The sequence below is a fragment of the Patagioenas fasciata genome, chromosome 7 (assembly GCF_037038585.1).
Source record: "Patagioenas fasciata isolate bPatFas1 chromosome 7, bPatFas1.hap1, whole genome shotgun sequence".
Classification (NCBI taxonomy): domain Eukaryota; kingdom Metazoa; phylum Chordata; class Aves; order Columbiformes; family Columbidae; genus Patagioenas; species Patagioenas fasciata.
Genome location: NC_092526.1, coordinates 25,790,441 through 25,800,899, shown reverse-complemented (window position 1 = coordinate 25,800,899; position 10,459 = coordinate 25,790,441).

Here is a 10,459-nt window from a genome sequence, read left to right as displayed (position 1 = left end):
GGACCTTTTTCTGGAAACAAAATTGACAGTTTCTTTTGAAGGCAAGAGAGAATTTATTTGCAAGTGCTGAAAATAAGATGGCAACCTTGCCTCTTCCCCCTATACCATATACTTTTCTTACCTCCAAAAAAGAGGATTGTTCAGCAGGTGCTGTCATAAGGAAGATCAAACTATGACATTTCTTCTGAAGAAGGTGCAACAGAGAAGTGGAGAGTGTCACCTCTGTAGGGGTAGGTGAGGCAAACAAACCTGTAGCCCTTGTGCTCCTCTCTTGATGCCTGCCTTTCCGAAGTTATGCAGGATGTGATTTACACCAGTGTTGTGATTCTGAAGAACATGGTGGGCATGGGCAGTTATGGAGGGGATTGCCTTTTACATTTGTCCTGGTTCTGGCTGTGAGAGAGTTAGTTTTCTTCCTAGTAGCAGGTACAGTGCTGTGTTTTGGACTGAGTATCAGAAGAATGTTGATAATACACTGATGTTCCCACAACTGATATTGTCCACAGGAGAATTCTTCAAACTCTTTCTTACAACTCCAAACAAGCTTCCAGTGGATCACAGGAGCTGTGAATTTTTAGGCTCTTGAAGGAGCAATGAACTCCTTCAACTTCTTGGCAGTCTACATCTGCAGCTGTTATAGAAAGCCAGTTTTCACTTCTGTGCTTTGGAAGGGCTGAGCAGATGCTGTTTCCTCAGAGAAGGGGAAGGACAACATCTCTGAGATGCCCTTCTCTTTTTCCCTGAATAATTTGCATGAAGGTGAATGATTTTGTGCTTGCAAATAATTTGAGACAATGTCCTCCAGAGGGGCTAACCGTTAAGCACTGTCAATTGTTTGTCCCCAAAAAGCCAGTTTTTATTCTCCATGTTCTCATCCATTCTCCTGTTCTCCTCTATTTATTCCTCCCTCTCTTCTCTGACATTTTCTCTCATCTTTATCTCTCCTTCTGTTTGTCTGTTTTCATCCCCTAACGTTCTCATTTGGCAGGTTAACCAACCACCTTGCTACCTCACTTAACCTTTCATTCTAGATCAGCTCTTCCCATTCAAATACCTGCTTGTCCAGCCTTGTCACCTCTCACCATAATAAAACAACCGCACCTTGTTAATACTTACTTCATCTGTTTTTAGGCCTGATTTCTTGAGGAAACAAAATTTCTGTGATTATACTGCATATATGTACTTGGAACAGGAGTAGAGGTATTTGAAGTCTCTTCAAGTTTAATTGAAAAAGATGGCCACACAGAAGAAAGGGAGTTTATTGCATGTTCCTCTGGAAAGAAAGAATGCAGTTTGAGCTCATTCTTACTTGACAATAGAAAATCCACACAGAGGACTGTGGGACTCCCATTGTATTAGGCATTACCATTTAGAGATTATATTGTTAGAGCCTTGGTCTGGGTTTCTGTCCTCTGTGGACTCTGCACATGGAAACTCTGATTTTGACTTTTCCCACAGTTGCAGCCTTCAAATTCTCCTGTGTGTATTCTTTGCTGTCCAATAACAAGTGAACTCATGGTATATTGTTGATGTTATTTAGTAACAAAACTGATCAATCACAATGTACAACTCCAACAGAAAGAAGACCTCTTGGATTCTGATAATCACAGAACTACTATTTTCTGACACTTGTTTCTTAATCTTGTCTGAGTATTGTTTAGGTCGTAAATATCTGGGATAGAGATAAACTCTGCTTTTTTGACCACTATATTTTATTGGAATATTAAGCAATTATTACAGTTAGAAAAATGATTCCCATAGTTCTTAAATGTTTCTGTACACTAAGTCTGTTTCAGGAAGATTGACGAGAACACATGCTTTCAGTTCACTGCCTTTTGACAGTAGTAAGTTGAAGCTTCCTTAAAACACACTTGGAATATTTAAGTCTCAACTTGGTAGTATGGAATTCTTAATACAGGTGTTTTTCAGAAATAGAGAACTTGCAAGTATGAAACGCGCTGTAAGAAATAATGAGATAAAGGGTAAGTAATAAAATCCCAGTTAAAGCAGAAAACAGCTAAATCATTTGACAAGGGATGAACTACAGTAAAGCAGCTGTGCAGTGTATGAAGATGAGAAGTAACGGTGGTCTACAGTAGAATGGACCCATCTTGCAGTGAGCAAGCCCAGGTCCTACAAAAATGGCAAGGAATCACTCCTGACCAGAAATATGTAATCAGACAGCATCAGAAAACATGTAAAAAAAATCTCTTTCATGTAAAGATAATTTTATGCAATTATGCCTGGAGGAATCTTGGTACACCTGTGTAACTCACCCTATTTTATCCTGAATTATGTAAGACTAATGCACACAGAGTGATATTTTTACACACACATACACGAAGCCAAAACCAAGGATACGAAAAAAATTGGAAATTGTACTTAGGTGGATTTAGTGACAGTTGAAAATGAGTTTGAGTTAAAATGGGAACATTTCTGCATCCTGTGCAGTCTGCTGTACACTCTGTGTCCTGTGTGTAATTAATCATTTACACGTGTGTGGAATGACACAATTCTTGTTTGGTAACATCTTGCCCTGGGATAAATAATACAGTAACTGCAGGGGTTTGGTAAATAAATGGCTTTCCTTATTTACTTATTATCTTTTCCCCCACCTGGAATATGTTAAACATGTTTCAGACCTGACTTGTTTTCAAGTATGAATAGGTTTTCAATAGCAACAACATATATCTTACTTGAAGGTGTGAAGAAAAGGAAGAAACAAAAATGTTTTGACTCCAGCACTCTGTTGTCATGCTTCAGCATACTTATGTCCCCTAGGTGTTATCTAAGTGATAAATGAGCACTTTTGGTGGCAAATATATTTCTCTATAACCTTCTTCACAATAAGTGACTAGTTATCAAATTTAATTGCTAACTATTCTCTGACTTTGCAAAACTTCTGAAACACCATAGAATTTCAGGGACAGGCTGGCAGGGAAAAGGCCTGAGTAGACCCTGAAAGGGGGAAAACACATGTATTCTGATTCAGTGTTAACTAAGTGGTTAATATAGGTATTTACAAATATAACCAGTTCGTTTATACAGATGCGCCACATTGTCAGCCCTGTCTTCAATCAATAGATTGCTTTCCCTTTGAGGATTGCTTTTCTATGGAAAGAGCTGTGGGAAATGCTCCATGTAGAAAATTAACCCACAGCATATTACTGTTACGTGAAGTTCCTGATAGACTACCGTGAGAGCTGAACCCCTAGCACTTTTCATTTTAGCCAGGAAACAAAAGTAATGATGATGCTGTCACCAGTTCAGCACCTTCATGAGCAACACAGAATTGTTAACGATCCCAAAGTGGCTGTTACTACCTGTCATCTTTGCACTTAGACCAACTATTGTTATCATGGGGAAAAAGGAAGAAGGCTCATTTGAAACTGGTATAAAATCCAAAAGATTCAATTCAGACACAGTTTACAGAATTTAAATGGTTTATTTCCATGGAGCTGCAATTATTATACACTGCAGCAGGTCTGCATCTGGATATGATTTCCCTGCCAGGCGCTGCTGTACTGGCAAGGGTTCTCTGAAGCAGTGTGTCAGCCGTCTCTCCTGCTTTGTCAGCTTTTGGTGGCACTAAATTGCCAAATTGCCTCAATGCAGAAACAGAGCTCTGTTTCTTTATTTTTCCTAACTATATTAACAATGTCTCATGCCGTTATCACCCCTTTGGACTGCTGAAACAGTGAATGAGTTTAGACCTTCAACGATAGCAACTTCAATACCCTTATTAAAAATGAGATTGTGATCGCTACGTCCCCCATTCATCCTACCTTGGTGTCTTTGATCACATCCTCTGTATCCCAGCCAGGCCTATGTCACTGTTTTATTTAAAGACTGATGTGCAAATCGAACTCACTGTTTCTGATGTAAAACTTACTTTAGCCTGAGTCGCTTTCTGTCCTCAAAGTTTGAAATCTCTTCTAGTCCACAACTGAGCAGTGCTGGCCTGAATATTCTCTGCATTTCTCATCCACTGTTTGTTTGTCATCTTTTATCAGTATTCAAAGGTATAAAATACAGCAAGTAGGACCTGTACAAAAAGCATTTGACCAATTAAATGTGGTCATCCCTTCCTGAAGAAAGTCAGATATTTTGATAAACTACTCACTTAGCAGGGAAGAAATGTAATCTTACAGTTGATGTCTTTTCCATATGTATTTCTTCTCTGATTATGCCAGAAACAGCTGTGTTTAGGAACCTTTAACCTTAGGAAATGTAAAATCTCTAACTTACCTAAAATAGGAAATAATCATGTTCTGTCAACAAATGCTGTGAAAGCAGTGTCTTTGCTAGGTGTGTTCTGCAAGAATCAAGGAACTTGTACAATGTGAATTTTTCAGACACATCTGAAAATCTGACCATTAACGTCTATGAGTGTATGTCTGCTGCTTATAAGGCACTTTTTTTGTAGCCTGTTCAGCACATATGGAAAAAAGTTTTTAAATGTGAAAATAAAACCCCTTACAGTTTCTCCTTCAAGATCTAATTTATATTATATGCAAACAGAAAACATTCCATGAAAAAACCCTTCACAAGACTGTATATTTGTATTGTATACAATATCATATATTATATCCTCTGTAAAATTGAAAACAAGTAGTAGTAGGAAATTAAATTTCATTTAAATTTGGACTTTTTTATTTCCCCCAGGTAAATGTGTCTTTTTCAACTCAATGATCTCTTGTGAAAATATAAACTGCCTGTCCTGTAAGAGTAGTACATTGAGGAGTGATGATGTAGCTTCACAAGTCACCACATCATCATTCACACATCATCTCCTGCTGAATACAGCACTTTATCTTCAAGAGATAAAATCAACATAATTGCAGGAAGAGAGATTTATGTTAGACATAAAGAAAAACTTCCTAGCCCTAAGTGTGGTTCAATAGGGCAGGTTGTCTTCTGAGATTGTGGAATCACTGAGGATTTCTGAGATGGTGTTAGAGGAAAATATCCATCAGAAATAGCTTAATCCTATTCTGCAGTAGGGAGATATTTTCCCGTGATTCCAGTCATGATTGTCTCATCATGAACAGAACGGCATGATTCAGCATTGGCTCAACAAATGAAAAAATTGAAGCATTTGCCTTCTGTGAGAAGATTTCATTTTTCTCTTTTAACCAGAAATGAAAACGTCACCTGTGAGAATGATGTTTTTTCACACTCTTCACATGACACTTACAGAAAAGAAAAATAGTGCACTTCCTGGAGTAGCCCACCTTGCCTAGAGGCTCCATCATGGTTGGAGGAACAGAAGAAATCTCTGCACAGTTCTGGCTTCCTCCAAGAGCAGTCTAGGTCTTGAATGGCAAAGAGCCAAAGCAGACCTGCTCCACTCGCTGGCCAAGAAGAGCTACAGAGCTCATCCGTAGGCCCTACATATAGGTCTGTGAGTGAAAACTGTTGTTACTTCTGAGTGGAAACCACTTTCCACCTGTGGAAAGGAGAACTTCCCAATGACAGGCTTATGGGCTTTCTTCTGGTCTCTGCTGCATTTCTACCTAAGAGCAAATCTGGGACTATGTTAGTATAAGGTTTTGTACACACAAGTGGAGAAATTGTTTCCCAAAATAGCCTCAACTTGTGCTTACATGGTGCTTTGTATTGCTGTGTATGCTGCTTACTTTTATCATTTAACATGTGCACTTCTCAGTGTGTTAATCTCTCTGCTCAGGGCAGCATTGCAGGTGTTGAGGATATCATAATTTTTGATTTGCTGATTTATGTTTGTATAAACTTACAGCCATACTCATCATATCAACATCTTTTGCCTTTCATTTCCTTTTCATTGAATACTGCCTCATCCTCTGAACATACTTCTTAATGCAAGAAGTATAATATTTATATGGGCTGATCCATCAAGCATGACATCTCCTCTCAAAAAAAAATTTTCTGAAGTGTTTGCTATTAGGTTAACAACAGACTTGAAATATTTAAGCTGAACTGCTGAGCACTTTAAAGCATTTTTAAAGGCTTTAAAAGTTAGAAGCACCTGGGTAGAAGGGCTTAGAAAATGTCTTCTCAACCTTAACTCTAGGGTTGCTATAGCAATGTTATGCTAGTGCCTTATTAACAGAAAACTACCTAAATATGCCTTAAAAAAAAGTGCAAATTTGTGCAATTATTTTTAATGTCAGTCCTGGTACCAAGCTTAAGACTCTGAGGACAATAGCCCCTTTGGTTTGGGCTGCTTTAAGCCAGGATGGAGCATCCTGGTTTTATCTAATTGTTTTGCTTTATTTAAGCAAAGTGGTTGTGTAAGTTTTGTAGATGACAGAAAAGGCTGGTTCTGTCTTTGTTTCCTATTTACATACATCAGCTCCATTCCCAGCTCTGTACACAGAGCACAGTGTTCTCTAAATAGTTTTGTCGCTTTAACTGGTGCCTTGCTCTGTCATCCCCTTGTCAGAATGTCAGTTGTAAAATGATCCGTTACCTCTATGCTGTGTTCTGCTTTTCCTTCTTTTGATTCTTCTCCCTCCCAGTGTGTTGGCGGCTATATAAAACCCTGGAATTGATTGGAACCAAACCATCAAACACAACAGTATTCCACTAACTTTGGTTGAAGGATCTGTCAGGTTGAGTTGGTTTTTTTTTTTTGGTTTTAGGTTTTTGTTTGTTTGTTTGTTTTTTTCCCCCTAGCATTTTCCACTCCTGTTACTGAATATAATAATGAATAACAGCCAGTGAGATGTCACACTGCATGAGAAGTTAATACATTTTTCATGCTCTTCACAAAAACCTTTTGAATGTCTACCATTGCTTTGAGGTCATGTCCTTTAAGAAGGACAAAGGCCACAGTGACCAGAAAAACAGTTTGTCCTGAGCCCTTAGAAGAGTTAGCTCCATCATCCACAAGGGTTTATTCATAGGAGCTATTGCAATTTTGATTTTTGCTGTTGTGGCCATTGCAATATAATATTTTGTGAGCTAGGCTACTTTTTCAAGATTTTCATTACTTCCCATGTTTCATACTCAGTGTTTCACCTGTAAGAGAATAAAGCAAACATGAAAAGTAGGGAAAAATGACAAAAACTGTTGATGTTATGACTCACTGATTTACTCATATTCATAAAGCTCTTTGGTAAAGGGAAATAGATTTTTCTCTTTCTGTACTGAAAACAGGCAGTGAGAATATAGTGTTGATGATAGGCTCATTCAGACTACTTAGTATTTAAAAAGTTAACAAGTACTGAATAAGATAAATGTCTTTAATTTTATCTCACAGGATTTTACACATTAACCAGAAGATATTTTAATCTCTTCCATAGAATAGGACACCTTTTCAGGAATGTCCTTCTGACTGATCAGACTTCTTAAACATTGCCATCCTTTTAATTTCGTAGTAAAATCATTCCACTACTTTTCTCAATGTTTTTGTTTAACAATTTGTCATTCAGCTTATTTTTTCCTCTTCTGGCTTGAACATTTTCATGTGGATTCTGAAAGTGATGATCAAACACTAGAAAAACAGCAGTGCTGGTATGTACAATAATTGTTTTCATTTTCCTGGCTTTCAAGTTAAGATTCCAAATAATCATAATAGGTGATGATTAAGGTTGATTGATGATTAAGATCATTAAGGTGATGTATCTTTGTGGCTGAGGACTGAAGGAGGGAAGAAGGAAGGATTTCTAGCTGGCAAAAACTTATTTTATGGTAATTTTTGACACTTATTCTTTAGAGTTGCTATAAAAGCTTTCTCCAAATTTAACATTCCTGGATTATCAGTAAATTCTGGTTCAGATAAAGTTTCTTGTGCTCATCGTTCAATTGTTTTTCTGCAACCTCTTTGTCTAATCTCTGTAGTTTCTCTGTAGTAGGCTGGCCTTTTTCATTTCTATGAGGTATGTTATTTAGGCTGTGGAGCTAAAATTATTTCAGCTTGCAGAGAAGTTAATTTTCTCTTGATTGGCTTAAGATTTTCGGAGTTGTATTCTGCTGCCTTGTGTGTTTTCTTTTTTTTTTTTTTATTATGCCATTTTCTTCTTCAAGTAATAGTTCAGTTAATTTTTAATCCAGAGGCTACTCATTACATTCAACACTGGTTTTTTCCTTCCTTTGGGGAAATTTTAATACTTCTACATGATTTTTCTGTGAAATTCTTAGAATTAGAGCTAAAAAACAGTCCTTAATTATTGACTTAATCAATGAGCACTAGTGTATCCAGTTTGATTTTTTTTGTCTGGTCTTCATATTTGCCCTGTTTCTGAATATTTACTAAAGTTTCTCAAATTTCAGAAGATACAAATATTTATCCAGACACACATATCAAATGTGTAGTTTTCACTGATTTTTCATCTCTGTTTTATTTGGACACTCTTAAATCATCCTCCAAGAATGGAAATGATCAATTCCATGCTATAAGGAATCACTATGAGTGATTGGCAAACAATGCAGAAGATTGTGGTGTGCTTACATGGAAGAAATTTGGTGTATGCCTACAAATAAAGAACATCTGTTCACAAATGATTCATGAACACTAAACGTATAGTAAATCTTATTTGCAACATGTAATTTGACCCGATACACATGAAATCAAATTTCAGTTGATGTTACTTAGCCTTTTTGTCAGATTTAACATTCCAGCTTCTTGTAATGACAGCAAAATGGATTTTATTTTAGAGCTCAACCTTCATAAACTGTTTCCACTTTAACTGAATGACTGCTCTATCCAGCTGCATCCTACATGTTCTTCACTCACAGCATGTGTAATTCCTATCCTTTAATAGAATTAACTCCTCGACTGTTATTTCAGAATCCTCTGCATTTTCACTTTCAGTCATGACACATCTATGTCCTCCAGCTGATTATATGCAAAGACCTAATGCAGCCAAAGCTCTGTGCTTGGACTGCGCCAAGGACAGCAGAGCAGTGTAAAGTCTGTGTAGGAGGGCTCTGCATCTGTAGTTGATCTCCACTGCAGCACAGAAGTGTTCTGATGCCATGTGGCCACCTGGACCCACACAGATCTCTCTCAAGGGAGGGTAATGTTCTGCATCTGCTTCTCCCTCCCTGTTAAAAGCTGATTATGAGGACAGCCAGGGACAAGTAGGATGTGTAGGTATCTTTCCACCAGTCTGTAGGACCTCAGTTTGTGATTGAATTTCGAGACCAAATTTGCAAAGGAAAACTGAACCAGGTAGCTGTCTCTTTATGTAGCTTGGCCTGTGACTCTCTAAAAATGCATTTGAGGATATTTCTGTAATTAGGAGACAAAACTGCAGGGAGCTATCTGGAAGAAAATGGAATTTTGTAATGGCCAATAAAGCACTCTTATATGCTGTAAAATGGCTGAATTTGTTATGCTACAAATTAATAAGAAATTATATATTTATTAGAATTATTGTATTAATATGAATATTACTTTTTAGGTATCATAGAAGATATTTTATATTCCAGTAAATAGTTTTGCATTAAAGAAAACCTACTGTTGGTAGCAGTTTAGCATAAATAAATGCAATGCTTTTGAAACCCAAAGTACTTGGCACCTAGAAAATTCTGATTAGAACAATATTTCTTTGTGCAGGATAACATTACCACCATGACTTATATGCTAATAGTAGCATTTTCGGGACTTTTTTGCAATCACGCTCACAAAATGTTGGCAATGGCATTTCTGACTTCCATATATTTCAACAAACAGTCCTTGCAATCGTTCTGTGGTGCTTATACAAGTGTACCCAGGCATTCTCTGTTTAACATGTATGTTAATCAAACACTATGTTTATTCCATGCGAGTGATTTTTTTTTTTTTTTTTTTTTTTTTTAATGAAGCAAGCAAACCTAGAAACTACATACCCTTTGAAGCAAGTGCTTCCCACCTTAGGGAAAGAACATATTTGCGGCCTCTTATACTCACTTGTTCTGTGGGTGTCAGAAGGCAAAGAGGAGGGAAGAGAAAGTGAAAAACAGTCCTTTTTTAAAAATTTTAATATAAGCATTAATTATCTTCAAAAATTAAAAGGGTTCCTCTGGCAATAGCTGTGTAGAGCCTGGTGCTCAAAAGGGGCATGGTGTGGCACTAAGACACAAAAAGCTGTGCATTTGTACTCCTTCTCCTTCTTCTCCTCTGTACCTCCCACTGAATATCCTTAGCAGACAAACAAAAACATTTCAGTTAGCAGTCTTTCTGTGTCTGAAGGGAACTTGCTGTTACGTACATAAGCACACATATATGCCTAAAAAGAATAGCTATAGTGCATCGTTACCTACCAAGAGAGCATAGAGAAGAAATGCCACCCTGAGATATAATTATTATGCAGATACTAAGTATTTGTATGAAACCACTGCCTGTGTTCACCATGTCTCAGCAACAGTTAGCAATGTCCATATCAAAATCTAGAGGATGATAACAAGTTAAAAATAATCAATAGTCATTTATAATTTAATTTATTACTTCTTTCTCAAATTCTGGAAGAGTGCTTGATATAATCAGCTGGGG